We start from the raw sequence: 15803 nt of genomic DNA on the forward strand, positions 1-15803 counted from the left end.
GAGCAGGGCCAGGTTTCAGCAACTGCCAGAGAGTGGTGGGACTGGGGACAGGCCGAGTCAGGCCAGGCTACAGCATCCAAAGGCAAAGGTCATGACAGGTGAGAGACTATGCCAAGCTGGGTCAGAGCAACCACTGCCAAGTGCAAGATGTATAGCTGGGGGAGGTCTGGTTGGGGAGCTAAGGGCATGCCCTGGTTGGGTTGTGGTTCCCATTGGTGAGCGTGGAGGCTGGGATGAGAATCGTATTCTGGTCTGGACATGGCTGCAGTGTCCCTTGGCACAAGTGTGGACTAGGGCTTAGTGTGCCAGACTGGGCTAGAACCCAGCACCCACTGGTGCTCATGAAAACCAGGGTAGGTATAGGAGGGCCTAGGCTAGGTCTCTGCCCCTACTGAGCCATGTGTGAGCTGTGTTTGGGTGTGGACCAGGCTGGGGCTGTAACATCCAACAGTAAACCCAGAACGGGTAAAGGCTGGTCAGCAAAGGTCACTGTTCCTGCTAGAATAGGAGGAGGAATAAGTAGGACTGGCTCATGGACCCACCAATGGGCATGAGATCTAGCACTGGGAGAGGTTCTGATGGGAAACTCCTCTGTCAAGACCCAGTTCCTGCAGCTGAGTGCAGGAACCACAATGTGGAACAGCCCAGACCAGGCCAGGGAATGGTACCCACCAGCATACATTTGGCACCGGCTGGGGGCAAATCAGGGTGAGCCAGTTCATATCACCCACTGGCAAATCTGAGAGCCAACATGGAGTGTGAGTCGGGCTGAGTTGGGACGCAATACAACCCAGTTCGTATGGGGGCCAGGACTGAGGGCTGGCTGGGCTAGGCTAGGCTATAGCCCCCACCATTGTGAGCCAGAATTGGGGGTGGACCAGGCCCAGTTCGGCTACAGCCCCCACTGGCAAATGCCTAGGTGAGGCGGGCCATGCCAGACTGGGCTGCAGCATCCAACCAGCACACGTGAGACCAAGAGAGGAGGGTGTGAAGCCGGTAGTAGAGTTTTAAGGGGGCTCCCTGCTGGACCATTACTCCCAGTAGAGAGCGTGAAAGCTGGGATGGGGGATGACCAGGCCACATAGGGTCACAATACCTGTTGGCCTCATGTGATCTGGATTAGGAAACACCAGGCTGGGTTGACTATTTCTTCTGGTGCATTCATAAGTCAGAGTGGCTGTGGGTTGGTTGGGCTTTGCCACAACATCAGCTGGCAGATGCTGGCGCGGGGGGCAAATTCTGTCAAGGTAAACTGTAGAACTACCTGGAGAGTGCAAGATCTGAGGATGGGACTGGGCCTGGTAGGGAGGCAGTAGGCACCTCCCTCTTGGGTTGTCTCTCGACTGGTGAACAGGAGAAACAGGACTGGGGCAGACATGGCTAGACAGGGAGTGACACCTGCTGGCAGGTGTGTGGGCTCGGTAGTGGGGCTGGTTGGGTTGAACTAGGCTTCAGTGCCCATTGACATGTATGAGAGCTGAATGGGATGTGGGACAGACTAGACCAGTCTACTGCACATACTGGCAAGCATGGGAACCAGGGGAGGGAGCAGGCCTGATAGGGGTTATTGCAGGTTGATTCAACTTGTCCGCCATTCCCACGTGTGTGATGGGCAGGATCGGGCTGGGCTATAACACCCATTGGTTTGTGTAGAAGATAGGGCTGGAGGCAGAACTTATCCAGCAGTTGCAACTACCACCATGTGCATAAGCTAATTGGACACAGGACCATATATGTTGGCAAGCAGACACAAGAATTAGATCTGGAATCACCTCAGATGAAGTTTCTTTGGGGATCCCCCCAACTGAACTGGTAGACTCAGAACCCCAACCATGGAGAGAATTGCAGGTTTCATGGTCTTATTGAGGAGTGCATGTGTCAGAGCTTAGATGGAGCAGTAGGCAGCATATCCAGGTGCACATGGAAGATATGTTAGTATATTGGAGTCTGCAGAGAACATCTGGTAGCACAACAGAAGATGGAGGACAGAACAAATTGATCAACTACCCCAGCCAAGTGTTGGCATTGAGTATCTGGGCAAATGGAAATCCTGAAGTGAGCTATGTCGACAAATGGATTTAGGAGAGACTTCATCACGCTTGGAGTGCGAGAGTGGCGGTAATTCAGAACTGTTGAACTATCAAAACCTCTTGAGCAGGACCCTTGGAGCATGCCCCACACTGGGGACCCTGGGTGGTGTCAGGTGGCTGGCCCCAGGGTGCAGAGGCATTTGAGAGGCTGATTGGTGCATCTTTCCCTATCTCTCTCCCGACCCCCTGCTTCCCTCACATACAGGAAGGAAAAAAAGAGAATGTGGAAATGGTGATTCACCCACCTTCCTCTAGCCCTTGACTTTACCCCCTAATCAACCATGTAAAAATCATCAAAAATAAAAATAATTAATGTAAAAAACAAAATGTTTACCCTGTGTATAAATGGAAGCTCCTTTGCAATATATATTAGATTCAATTTTCAGATTTGAACAAGTATAGCTTCGTACCATAAATTCTTTTTTGAATTTTTCAAAAAATTTTTTTTATAATACAGTTTTGTGAGTAAATGGATTCCTCCCTCCCCTCCATTTTCCCTTCTCCTATTTTTCCCTTCCCTATTTGTCCCCATGTTATCACAGTAGCATAGTCCCTTAGTACAAGTTACAAGCTTAACTTATTGATATTTAAATGTATCATGACATGGTAGATATAGACAAAGTTGGAAAACCCAGTATCATAATATAAAGGAATATTTAGAAGTTTCAAAGAGAATCCTGCTTTTATTTAGGAGTAGAGATGTTTAGTGTATAGTACTTCTCTTCTTGGCATGACAGTTTCCCTTGTACAGTCTCTCTCTTTATCTGTTTACATCTATTTATATCTGTCTATCTGTTTACATATGTATATATTTTGTACTTTACATATTAGATGTCTTACATCAGAGAGAATATTTATTTGTCCTTTTGGGACTGACTGACTTTGCTAAGCATAATGGTTTCTAGCTTAGATCATTTTGTTGCAAGCAGCAAGATTTCATTCTTTTTTATGGCTGAGTTGTATTCCATAGAGTAGAGTGAGAGGGGATGTGAACTGGAAACTTTAGTACAGAATGTGAGTATCCTAAGTGGCAGCTTCACCCACTGGGTCACAATGTCTACATTTTTATGATTAAATCTGCTTGTTAGCAGATTAGAGTTCTGCAAGTATTTCTCAATGAGGACACAATGTTTCTTAATGCGCTTCTGGGTTTTGCAGTTTAGTGGGGCTTCTGGAGGTTCCGTTCACCCCACATGCAGATGCTAATAACTGTGGCTCCCAGGACTTAATCTCAAGTGAAGTATACACGTAGCCTCAAGGAATTCATCAAAATTTTACATCAATCCTATTTCTCTGTGTTCACGTCTCTCCATATATCAATGTGGTGTTTTCCCTTTGACTTCAAATTTCTAATGCATACAAGAAAGCTGTTAAGGATCCAGCTTTCCACTAACAAGCTTTGGAGGCAATGGACAATGGCTCAAATATCTGGGTTCCTAACATCCATATGGAAAACACATATGAAGTTCTTGACTCCTGGCTTCAACTTTGCCAGGTCTTGGCTACTGAGAACATTTGTAAGGTAAACAAACAGGTAGAAGATATTTCTCTCTGTCTCTCTGCTTTTCAAATATATATATGTGTATAATTTTTCTCTTCTCCTACTCTTTACCACCACATTAGCAAGGTTTTAGTTTATTATCAATGAAATTATGCTGAAGGAGCTGTACAGTTCAGACTCCAGTTAACACAGACTTCTTTGGGAAGCCTGAAGACAACAGGAAGAATAAACAAGAGATTAAAGAAACTGAAAAATTTTGGCACTTGAAGCTACAGAAAACATCAAACATGACCCAGCTCCTAGGCAGACTAGCATATAACCTTTCTCTGCAGGCCTCTGGTACCTCAGTTCAGTTTACCCAATTTATTGTGTCCAGATTTCTACAGGGAAAAATATTACAATCTTAAGAGAGAAAGCAAACATGAGAATAAGGCTCATCTGTCACAGTCCTGCTGACATTTTCAGAAGAATTTAAAACAACTGCAATATAACAAGGGCTCGATAGAGACAAGCAAGACTAGATGGAAAATGGAAAATGTGTACAGAAAGAAGAAAAACCTCCGAAGAATGGAAAGGAATATCAGAAATCAGAGAAAAGCTTTTCATCAGAAATAAATAACGCATTTGACGATTCAGTAGTTTGAACGAGCCAAGGAAAGGATCTGTAGGCATCATAATGTGCCAAAAGAAATGTTCCAAATTGAAATTTTGGGATTCAGAAATGTCCTAGGCAAAGCTGGGATGAGAGACCACCTTACCGATTGATATGATTGAGACATTAAAGTCTCCACTCACCCCTGTGTTATCCAGCTACCTGTGTGGCACACCCTTCCTCATGATAACACAATAGAGGAACCTGCTCCTGTCAGAGGGATTTTGATGCCAGGGTGAAGATGGACCCTTCTCAGGATGGCTTTACTTTATGTTCAGGCTCTGACTAATGGTTGATCCAAAGGTACGCATGCCTACTGCTTGGCTTCTTTGGATATTGAAGTGTACTTTCAGGTTAATTAGTTGTTAAGTGGTTCACTGTTAGATATCTCAGTGAGATGTGAAATTTCTAATGGGGCTCCCCTGTGGGTGCAGGGTTCCAAGACTTGGAACATCCTTTCTTGCTTTCCCAAGCTGCAAGCAAGGAGCTGAATGAGAAGTGGAGCAGTCTGGTCACAAACAAGCACCCCGATGGGATACCAGCACTTGAAGGTAGAGGATTAGCTTGTTGAGTCAGTGCCAACCACAAATGACAGGAGTTCATTTTTTTACACCTACATATTCTTCATAGTGCATCTATAACACATTTTCTTTATTCAGTCACACTTGCTGGACACTTGGCTTGATTCAATATCTTAGCTCCTGTGAATAAAGCTGTTATAAAGATAGGGGTACAGATAACCTTTTCTTTTTTTTTTTTTTTTTCCTTTTTGGAAAGCACTGGTATTTACAGTTACAAAATATTTGCTATTCTAATGCTGCTAGCTGTTGAAGTGGTTCCTGATATAGTCTCTTCTGAAGTCAATCAGCAGCTTCTTTGTTCCTCCTCCCTCCTCAGACTACCCTATTCCAGTGGAAAAAACCAACTCGTCTGTAACTAACTTGCCTTATGCTGCACAATGCACAAAAATCCTAAGAAAGCTTTGGAGACAGGAGGTGAAAAATGAACAGTCTTGCATAAGGGAAACTATCCAGTTCTTTTTTCTTATTATCTAAAGATTGATTTTATTTTCATCAGAAAGGCAGATTTACAGAGAGGAGAGACAGAGAACGCTCCTCCATCTGTTATTCCACTCCCAAAGTGGCCACAACAGCCTTGGCTGAGCTGAAGCTAGGAGTCAGGAGCTTCTTCCAGGACTCCTAAGTGGGTGCAGGGTCCCAAGGCTTTGGGCCATCCACCACTGCTTTCCCAGGCCATAGGCAGGAAGCTGGATGGGAAGTGGAGCAGCCAGGACGTGAAATGGCACCCACTTGGGATACTGACAGATGCAAAGTGAGGACTTTGTCTACTAGGCCATCACGCCGGTCACTGTTCAGTTCTTAGGAATGCATGATTCTGGTTTCTCTGTGTCAATGTGGAATCACAAGAATTGTATTCTGTATTATGGGTGTCTGTGCTACTAGGGAAAAGTGACTTTGTGCTCTTTCAGTGTAAGTAGAAAGGAAGAGACTTTTTGATTATGGAGTAAAATTCTATTCTTTGAAAAAAAAATATTTGTGAGCCAGGACTGAGAAACTAGTATATGGAGCTGGAGAATTAAATCTGGGTTATGAAAATATGAGCTATAAATGTTTGTGTTTCAGATGTTGGCTATAATTTTGAAGTTACGGGGTAGTCAAAGTGAAGTAATAATGGGAGTAGCTTATGCTTGTGTCTGATTTTGTATATATTTAAGAGGCATGATCAGAAGCAGACAGCGCGCTTAGTAGTTTTAAATTAAAAGTAGTTCACAGAAGAGGGGCTATACACAGAGCTACATTTAGAGTGCAAGCAATGAACCAGACTCATTGAGGTGCACTGCCTCCAGAGCTGGAGGAAAGGGGCAGAGGAAGTGAGTACTCATGTGTTGACAGGAGGGTTGGGCTAGGGTGATTGTGCCCTAACTTCCCCTTCCTTCTGTTTTCTAAGTGCTTCCAGGCCAGCATCTCCCGGAGAGCTGGGGTGCGGCCCAAGTGGGACACACATTCAGATAAGTGAGGAAAAAATGGTCTCCTGATACCTACTAGCAGGATCGTTGGCACCTGTTTGTGGCCTGTAAGGAAATCTGAATTGAGGGATGTTATGCTGCGTTGCAATAGGAACATCTTGCTCTGTGTAGTTACCCCACTTTAGATCCTTCACTAAATCAGTTAGAATTGAATGAACTTTACATTAGAGATATGTCTACTGGAAGAAATAGTGTAGTCTATACTGATAAAAAAGAACCAAGTGAATAAATTAAGTCCATAGAAAATGGTATGCTAAGCGCAATACACCCTTACAATTCAAATAACATTTTTGAAACTGATTTCAAAATACTGTATTAAATAAGGTGCTGTTACTTTATTTATAATTTAGGGACTACTGCCTTGACTAATTCACGAAAGAGTCTTGTGGCAAAGAAAAACTCTTTTGTTTTTAAAGTCATTAGCTGTTTGGGAATCCTGGGCCTCATTCAACAACAGAGTTTCGTGGCAACTCTTCTTAAACTACCTTTGTTTATTCTGACCTTTACAAGCATGAACAACTCCACGGGATTGTTTTTGAGGTTAAAGACAGTGAAATGCTACAACACATAAAGAACACGCATACACAGAGAGTGGATTTTGGAACTAGAAACTACAGGTTTGAAGTAAACTCCAACATGCATCATATATTTAACCTTTAATAAGTGTTCCTGCTCTTATGCTGGTATCTTAATATGAAAATGTATGAAACAACATTTCTGCTAAGACTGTGGGTAGAATTAGTTGAATCAATGTGGATGACAATATCTAGATTATGAATTACCTTAAAAATGTCATTTTCTGTTTTTCCAGATTGTTCTAATCAATCACATTAGGCTCTTCATCAGGGAATCTTATAAATTTATCTTTAAACTTCATTGTGCATGAACTGAGCATTTGGGACATGTCGATACGCAAATGAGAAGACATAAAATCTGTAGGATATTACAAAATAAGATGATTATGGAAAAGTAATACGATGGTGAATCTCTCAAAACAAACAAACAAAATCCTGAGGCCAAAGCTGAATTTGTGGCTTTTGGGAGCATCTGAGCACACTTACCGGAGAATTTCTTAAGCAAAGTAACCAAAAGTATAAATGAGGCATATTCTGGTCAAATCATAGGTGAAATTACAAAGCAGGATTTGTGAAATGCAGAGTAGGGGGCGGTGCCCACTGTGAAAAATGGGCTGGAAGATGGTCTCAAATGCTCAGTCACTCCATTTAGAGTTTATTCTAAACCAAGAGAACATTTGGAAGACCTTGGAGTTTTTAACTGACAGAAAAAATAATAAGTACTTGATAAAAGTTACACGTGGGGAGCCTTGATGAGCCAATGGCCTAATGCTTACGTGTTAGAAAGCTCTTGATACATGTTGGCATTAACTGAAAAATGGTGTGTATTTTCATGTTTGAATGCATTTAGATCAGGAAAATGTTGATAAAAACAAAATGGGTCAAAAAGTTGAGGTATTCGTCACATTTGGGTATTGTTTGATTCCTTTATATATATAAGCAAGGTTTGGGTTCATGGTATAAAACATAAGTATAATGTGGGAGAAGGACATACTAGGACTTTGGGTGGTCTTTTCATTTCTTGTGACTATTGAGAAGCTTTGTGATTTTGGGAGGAATCTTTGGCATTAGTAGAGCTTGATTTTTAGCACTGACTCAATCATTTCTTGCTGTGCCACCTTGATATAGTTCCTTGACTTCTCTGAAGTTCTTTCAATTTCCTTTTTAGTAAATGGAAGAAATCATCCCAGCCTCTCAGGGTCCATTTTTTTTTTTTCAAAAAGAAACCTTTCCTTATTTTTACTTGAAAAGCAAGTATAACAGAGAGGGAAGGAGACACAGTCACAGACGTCTTCCCTCATCTGGGTCACTACCCACATGGCCACAATGACCAGAGCTGGACTGAGCTAAGGCTGGGAAGTAGCAGTTTCTTCCAGGTCTCCCAGTGCGTGCAAGGGCCCGTGGTCATGGGCCACCATCTGTTTTTTTCCCTCCAGGTCATAGACAGGGTGCTAGATCAGAAGTAGAACAGCTAGGACATGAACCAGTGACTGTATGGAATACTGGCACCTCAGGTTGAAGATTACCCTACTCTGCTACCATGCCATCACCAAGTCTTTGTTTTAAATCAGAAGTGAAGGTATTCCACAATGCCCAAACCTTTCTGTATGCTCAATTTATGTTGGTAACTGACAATAGTTAACACAAAGGGCAAGGAATAGAGCACTGCTTTTAATGGTTAGGAAAATTATGAATTGAGAAAAATCCCTACTTATCTTCTTTATATTCCTTTTGACCTTGAATGTATTACCCAGTGACTTACCACAACTGGTGGCTTGCAGTTTTCACCTGTCCCCAGGAGGCACTGGCCTCTTTGCCGGAGGCGTATATGCAGCAGCTATTTCTCACCTCCTCCTTGATTTGGAGAGTCGTTTTATACTTACCATTCTCCAGTTGGGATATCCAAGGGCAGAGATCAAGTCCCTTTGTCCTTACACGTACGAGATAGGGATGTACTGCCCACTGAGCTGGGGGCTGCAGGGCTTTTTATGTGGAAAGAGCATTTTGATGGGAATTGTATTTGGTGGACTATGTAGTTCAGTACCCCAAACCCCTGCGGTCTTTGCTATTAACCTCTTACTAAAAGTTAAATCAAATTACAGTGACTGAAAATACTGAATAAATTTACAAAACACAACCGAAATTTTTCACATTTATACTCTTCATGCAGAAATCCATGTACTGCATCATGATTCATTAGTGTGCAAAGCGTTCATTGAGTGACTGAGAGAACTATTGTACAGTTTTCCCCCCATAAGCATTATTGTTTCTTATCCCACCCAAGCAGTCCTGAATTGACCTTGGCAATGGAAAGTGAAACCTCATTTAAGTCTGACAGAGAAGGATTTCTTTCCAAATATGGAACACAGTTTTCTGGACTTTGAACACTAGATGGCAGGAGTACCCTTGCAAAATTTGCTGAGCTGTGATTGGGAGCAGCTTTACTGTGATAGTGATGATGGGCTCTGTCCATTAGTCACTCAAACACCTGAAAGCCACACAGGGTGTTGTAAGTGAAAGCTGTGTGTACTTTGCGATCCAGAGGGAACCTGTTTTTATAATATTGATGGCTTGGCCACGAATGCTTTTTAGGAAGCTTGCCTGTTCATTGCAGTAATGGAGTGGAGTCATCCAGGGCTCATGCTGCCCATTCATCAGAGGTGAATATTTGAAGAAATAATTGAAACCTGGATTTAAGCCCTGGCATATCTTCGTGTTTGCCGCTGAATGCCTCTGCTTGCGGGGTCTTGTTATATAGAAAAACCTGAAAGGAACAGATAACTTACTGCATGCACCGTTTTTCTCTTGTTTCGTTGGGGGAGTTTATTGCATAGCAAATCTACGATAGAATTAACACCAGTAATGATGTAATAAACAGAATCTAGTTCAATCAGACCTCACAGTATCATATGTACTGATTTTTGGTTTACAAAGCCCAGGCTCTGGAGTTCCCCAAATCACGCTGAGTCAGTATCCCTGGGATATACTCTGTCTGAGATGCAGAATTCCACCTCTGAGTAACATTTGTGACTCTGGAATCAGAATCAGCCCTTCAAATGATAACCACCACAGTGGTAAAGAACCCGATCTTCCAACCCACACAATCTTTTTCTCTCAGCCTAACAGTAAACTTGGGAATCTTCTAATTGATTACTTTGATAAGACTCCAAGGATAGTCTGGCAGTCAAACGGATTAACCATTAATACACATTAACTTTATACATTCAGATAGTTCAACAGATTGTTAAAGCAGCTGTGAAGCACGAATTAGCATTAATCTTAAGAGGGTTAAGAATGATTTGGGGCAGGGCCTGGTGCTATAGCCTAATGGCTAAAATCTTCACCTTGCATGGGCCAGAATCCCTTATTAGTACTGGTTCATATCCTGGCTGCCCCATTTCCCTTCTAACTCCCTGCCTGTGGCCTGAAAAGCAGTAACAGCCCCCGGCCTTGGGAGCCATCACCCCTGTGGGAGACCCAGAAGAAGCTGCTGGGTCCTGGCTTTGGATCAGCTCAACTCGGGCTGATGCGCCCATTTGGGGAGTGAACCAGGGGACAGAAGACCATTCTCTGTCTCCTTCTGTCTGTAGATCTGCCTTTCCAATAAAAATAAATAAATCTTAAAAAAAAACAAAAAACAAAAAAAGGAGAATGGTTTTGGTTCTCCAGTCCTGAGAGATATGCCAGCAGGAGTGTGGGGTGACCCTGACCACCCTGCTCACGTGCAGCACAGCGCAGCACTGTGATGGAATGTTGTCACAAGGGAAGGACAGACTCATGGTCAAGAACTTGGAGAGTCCACAAGTGCTCTTGGTATATGTCACAGTTCTGTCTTGGGCGGGCCAGGTTCCTGCTTAGTGTAGAGCAATGAACTGTAAGGATACAATTCTGAGAGCAGGAAGGGAGAAGCTGCACTCGGTGGTTTCAATGTTGCATTGAATCTTTGACCAACTGTAGAGTAAAAAGCGGACCTGCTTGTCCAGAACCCTAACTTTTCCTTGTATATGGGTCAGGGATTTTTTTTTCTTTTGAATGGGAGAGCGATTTTTGTAGAGTTGTTGTGGAGATTGTACTACAGTACAGCAGAGGTTAAAAAACAGAAAGTTTGGGCCCGGTGGTGTGGCCTAGCAGCTAAAGTCCTCACCTTGAATGCCCCAGGATTCCATATGGGCCCCACTTCTAATCCTGGCAGCTCCACTTCCCATCCAGCTCCGTGCCTGTGGCCTGGGAAAGCAGTCGAGGACAGCCCAAAGCCTTGGGACCCTGCACCCGTGTGGGATACCCGAAAGAAGTTTCTGGATCCTGGCTTCGGATTGGCATAGCACCGGCTGTTGTGACTTACTCGGGGAGTGAATCATTGGACAGAAGAGCTTCCTCTCTGTCTCTCCTCCTCTGTATATCTGACTTTCCAATAAATAAATAAATCTTTAAAAAAAAAACAGTTTAATTGACAAACTAGGTCTCAACTCAATCTGCTTGACTATTCTTTTTAGCTGATCTATTATTTTAATGTTATTTAGGTTAGGCATAGTCTATATTACTGCTTGATTTAATTAGGTTGCGACAATAGTCACTTCATTGAAAAAAAAATCTATTGAACTTAAAATTTAATGAAGTATCAAAAACTCTGACTTCCATTTTAACTTTTCAATTAGAAAGATGAAAAATCAACTAACCTTGGCTACTGAAAAATTTCCAAAACAATAATATTTTCCAATTTTGGTTAAGCATCTATTTTGTTTTTAATCATTAATTTAATAATAAATTCAGTTTTATATGTAGGGGACCATGTGATATTTTGATACATATGTATTTCGTGTTGTGTATAAATCATGGTAACCATTTCTACCTCCTCTCATTAACTCTGTAGTTGCCAGTCCTATACTTTTTAAAATCAAATGTTATCAAAGTATTATTGTTAACAGTTCAATAACACATTGATTATTATAACCCCAAGCAAAGCAAACACTGACTCCAAAAATATAATATATTTGCTAGTAACATCTCGGATTTTTATGTTTAATTAGTACCAGAAATAACTGTTTCAGAAAATAACCTTGATCAGCCTTCCAATATTTACGGTGGTCCCAAGCCAGTTTGTTTATAATGGATGAGTTTCAGAAATAAGCAGTGTAATCCTCAAGAAAGCTCTTTCATCAAGAAAATAGTCATGCATTTTATAGCAGAAATAATGCAGGTACTACTAAACAGGGTGCAGAATTGGAGGCACCCAGCATCCTGACTCATTGCTGTTATGGGTGTCAATCTCTGCTGAACCATAATGAAACATACATTCTCCAATCTTCATTTCTTACTATATTCATGGAGATTAAAAAAATTTCTCAAGGAGAAACTGTCATAAATAACCTTAGGAAATTAGTCAAACATTTATTTTTTCTTTTTAATTAATTTATTTTGTTTTATTATTCCATGATAGAGTTCCATAGGCACCAGGACTTCCCTTCCCACCGCCCCATGTCCCCACCCTCCCACTGATTTCCCCAATGTCATTACAGTAGTATAGTTTTTCACAATCAGTCTTAAGTCCATCATTCTGCTATCGATGTAAACAAATGCCTCTCAATATACACTTACAAACCCTGTTTTCAAAACTGCAAATTCCCACTCCCATACCTTCACTGAATTTATTGAAATGTTCTCATGCAAAGACAATCGGAGTACAAACGCAGAGAGTTTCCAGTGTAGGGGAGGGAAGGCATGATTCAACAGGAACAGTAAATACATGTAAATGTGTCAGCAATGAATCTCCAAGCTGAAGTTATAAATGTTTCACTAAATGTAAAGCACAAAGTAGGATTTTTCTCATTAGTTCTTTCGATTTCCTTTTTGATGAGGCCAAGGTGTCCCCGTTCAGAAGCAGCTCCAGGTTGCAAAGCGTCCTCCTTGTATCTGTGTCTTTTGTGGCAGTGGTGCTTCATCCACTCTCAAGAATATGGTTGTTCTTCCTAACTATGGGATATATTGATGACACTTGTCAACTTCTAAGATTCTGAATTTTCTTTTGCTTAACTTTTCATCTTAACAAAGATAACATGAGTTTTCAGCCTCTTGGTAGACATTTAGGACTCACAGGTTCACTAATTATGGAGTTAATGAGCATTTTGGGAATAATTTTTCCCCATTTCAACCATGATTCATGATTATCTATCGTTTCTGAGATCTCAGGGGACTATGTTATCATCACATAGACCCCAGGATCAATTGCACTCTATTTCATGAGAAGAGAGTCCAGGGAAGGGGAGATGGGCAGAGTTGTGATCAGTAAGAAATGCTGCTTATATAGCTTGAGACTAAGGCTGAGAAGAGGGGGAGATTATGAGCAAGGTACTCCAAGTTTCCAATGGGCTATCACTTGCCTGAGGAAAGTTATAGAGGAAGGAGAACTTTCCATTGTGTGATGGAATAGGCCCTAAAACACAATGTTAAATTTATTGCACAAAGTGCAATTATCTGCCTCTACCAAGGTAGAATTGGATGCCTCTTATATTGTAGTGTATATAGTCTCTGTTTTTCCTCTGGATCCATGCCTGAGTGTCAGATCTTTAGTCTTTAAATTATAACTTTAATGACAAAAGTCAGAGGTGACTAAGTCTGCTTCTTGCAGCATCAGCAGGTCTCAGGCCCAATTTTCTCACTAGTCAAGTGCAATGAGTTAGATATAAAAGGGAAATGGCAGCTAAGTGAGAAAGAGATGGTGGGTTTTTCAGCCCGTCTCTGCCTTGCTTTTCAGTCTTCAAAAGACTAAGATATCAGAAGATGAACATTGATCTGTGCCCGCTTCCTTTGTAAGGTGAACATTTAGGGATAGTAATGTGGTTCATGAAGTCCTCCCACTGAGGATGAATTGAGTGCAGTCCTTGCAAAATAACAACTATAGGTTAACTACGTATGTGCCTGGGTGTACAATAGCTCATATCAATTTCACTAATATAAAGGAACATAGCACTGATTTTGTAACTAATAATGAAGTACATAGTATGCTTACTATAAATCCCACTGTGACAGCTGACTCAAGTTCTTGTGCTTGTACCTAAAGCATGATTGAAGTAGGTGGATAGGCATAGTTATTGCATCATTTCTGCTAATATATTCATTGATAATAATGAATAAGATGAAAAGGAATCAAGGATGTATCCTAGAACTTTACTCATTAGTGAATGGAATCAAAATGAAAAGTTAATACTGTAATACTGCATCCTCAGTTACTTGTGGTGTTCATAATTTACCAGTTTTAAGCGAACCTGATTTTTTTTTTAAAGATTTATTTTTATTATTTTGTATTGGAAAGGCGGATATACAGAGAGGAGAGACAGGGAGGAAAATCTTCTGTCCAATGATTCACTCCCCAAGTGAGTGCAACGGCCGATGCTATGCCAATCCGAAGACAGGAGCCTCTTCTGGGTCTCCCACGCGGGTGCAGGGTCCCAAAGCTTTGGGCCGTCCTCGACTGCTTTCCCGGGCCCCAGGCAGGGAGCTGGAAGGGAAGCGGGGCTGCCGGGATTAGAACCGGCGCCCATATGGGATCCCGGGCATGCAAGGCAAGGACCTTAACCACTGCGCCACTGCGCTGGGCCCCAAACCTGGTTTTTAAATTGAAAAAAAAAAATGTTTAAGAGACAGAGTGCTTCTATCCACTGCTCTATTCCCTAAATTCTCATAATGACTTGGGATGTGCCAGGTTGCAGCTGGGAATCCAGGATTCAGTGAAGGTTTCTCATCTTTGCCTTAGAGAATATATATTGTCAACAAGCTGGAATCTTGGTTAGAGCCAAGATTTCAACCATGAGATGTGGGTTCCCCAAGCAATATCAAAACTTCCAGGCCAAATAGCCACTTGCAAAGTTTTAATTTTAATATCTGACTTTCAAGCTTCTATACCAATAATCAACAAAATGTAGATAGTCAACAAAATGATAAATCAAGCATGGAGTTAATAGTGTTTAATGATTTTCCTAATTTATTGTCATCACTGGTAACAGCATAACATCACCATGTGTGTTTTATGTAACAGAACTATATAGCTACAATAGAAGTAATTAACCTCAAGTGTATAGCTAATATCATAAAATAGTAATCTAATTTTGAAGGTATGAGATTCTATTATTTCTGTAGTTTTTAATAAAACCAATTTGATTGGAGGTTTATCTAATTAAAATTTTAATAATGGCTATGCTTAACAACTGGCTCATGTAATTCCTGAGAATGAAATGATTTTACTTTTCAATCAGTGCAAGTTGATTCCAATCCCCAGCAGATGATGCAAAACCATGAGATTCAGGCATACATTAATTTCACTTGCTTGACCCATTGATTCCATTTCTGTCTGTATGTCTGTTATAGGTGAGATAGGCCCAGTTCCTGAAAACTGTCATGTAAGATTTAATCTTGAGGCTTTAAGTATACCTTGGCAATAGGTTACTCGACTTTCTATCATTATCTATACCGAAATGCCATGATACACTTAAATAGCGGGATGCTGGACTTGGAACTGTTGCTGAAAGACTATACGATTGTAATAATATAAGGGAAAACAATGGTGATGGAGAATGGGAAAAGAAGGGGAGGTGGAGGTGTAGATTCCCTAAACCTATAAAACTGTATCATGGAAAAATCATAATTAAAAAAAGAATTTAAAAAAGACTACTATTGCAAAGCCACAATATGTAGTAAACAGCAAGTTTTTGTTCTCATCTACATCTTACATGAAGTAAAGCCATGTTCTTGTTATGAACATAGACCCTGGATTGTTACTCAGCAGTGACAGGTCATGTTGAATTCCTGAGTTGTGAGCCTAAAATTCAGTGAGTTCTTGGTCAGTGGTAGATATTTGCTGTCTTGCCCCATGGACTCAAACACAATTTATCAAAGGGCATTTTAAGGGGCTGGCACCATGGTATAGCTGATTAAGCCTCTAACT

The sequence above is a fragment of the Ochotona curzoniae genome, unplaced genomic scaffold (genome assembly GCF_017591425.1).
Source record: "Ochotona curzoniae isolate NIBS_2020 unplaced genomic scaffold, NIBS_Ocur_1.0 contig_2692, whole genome shotgun sequence".
Lineage (NCBI taxonomy): Eukaryota > Metazoa > Chordata > Mammalia > Lagomorpha > Ochotonidae > Ochotona > Ochotona curzoniae.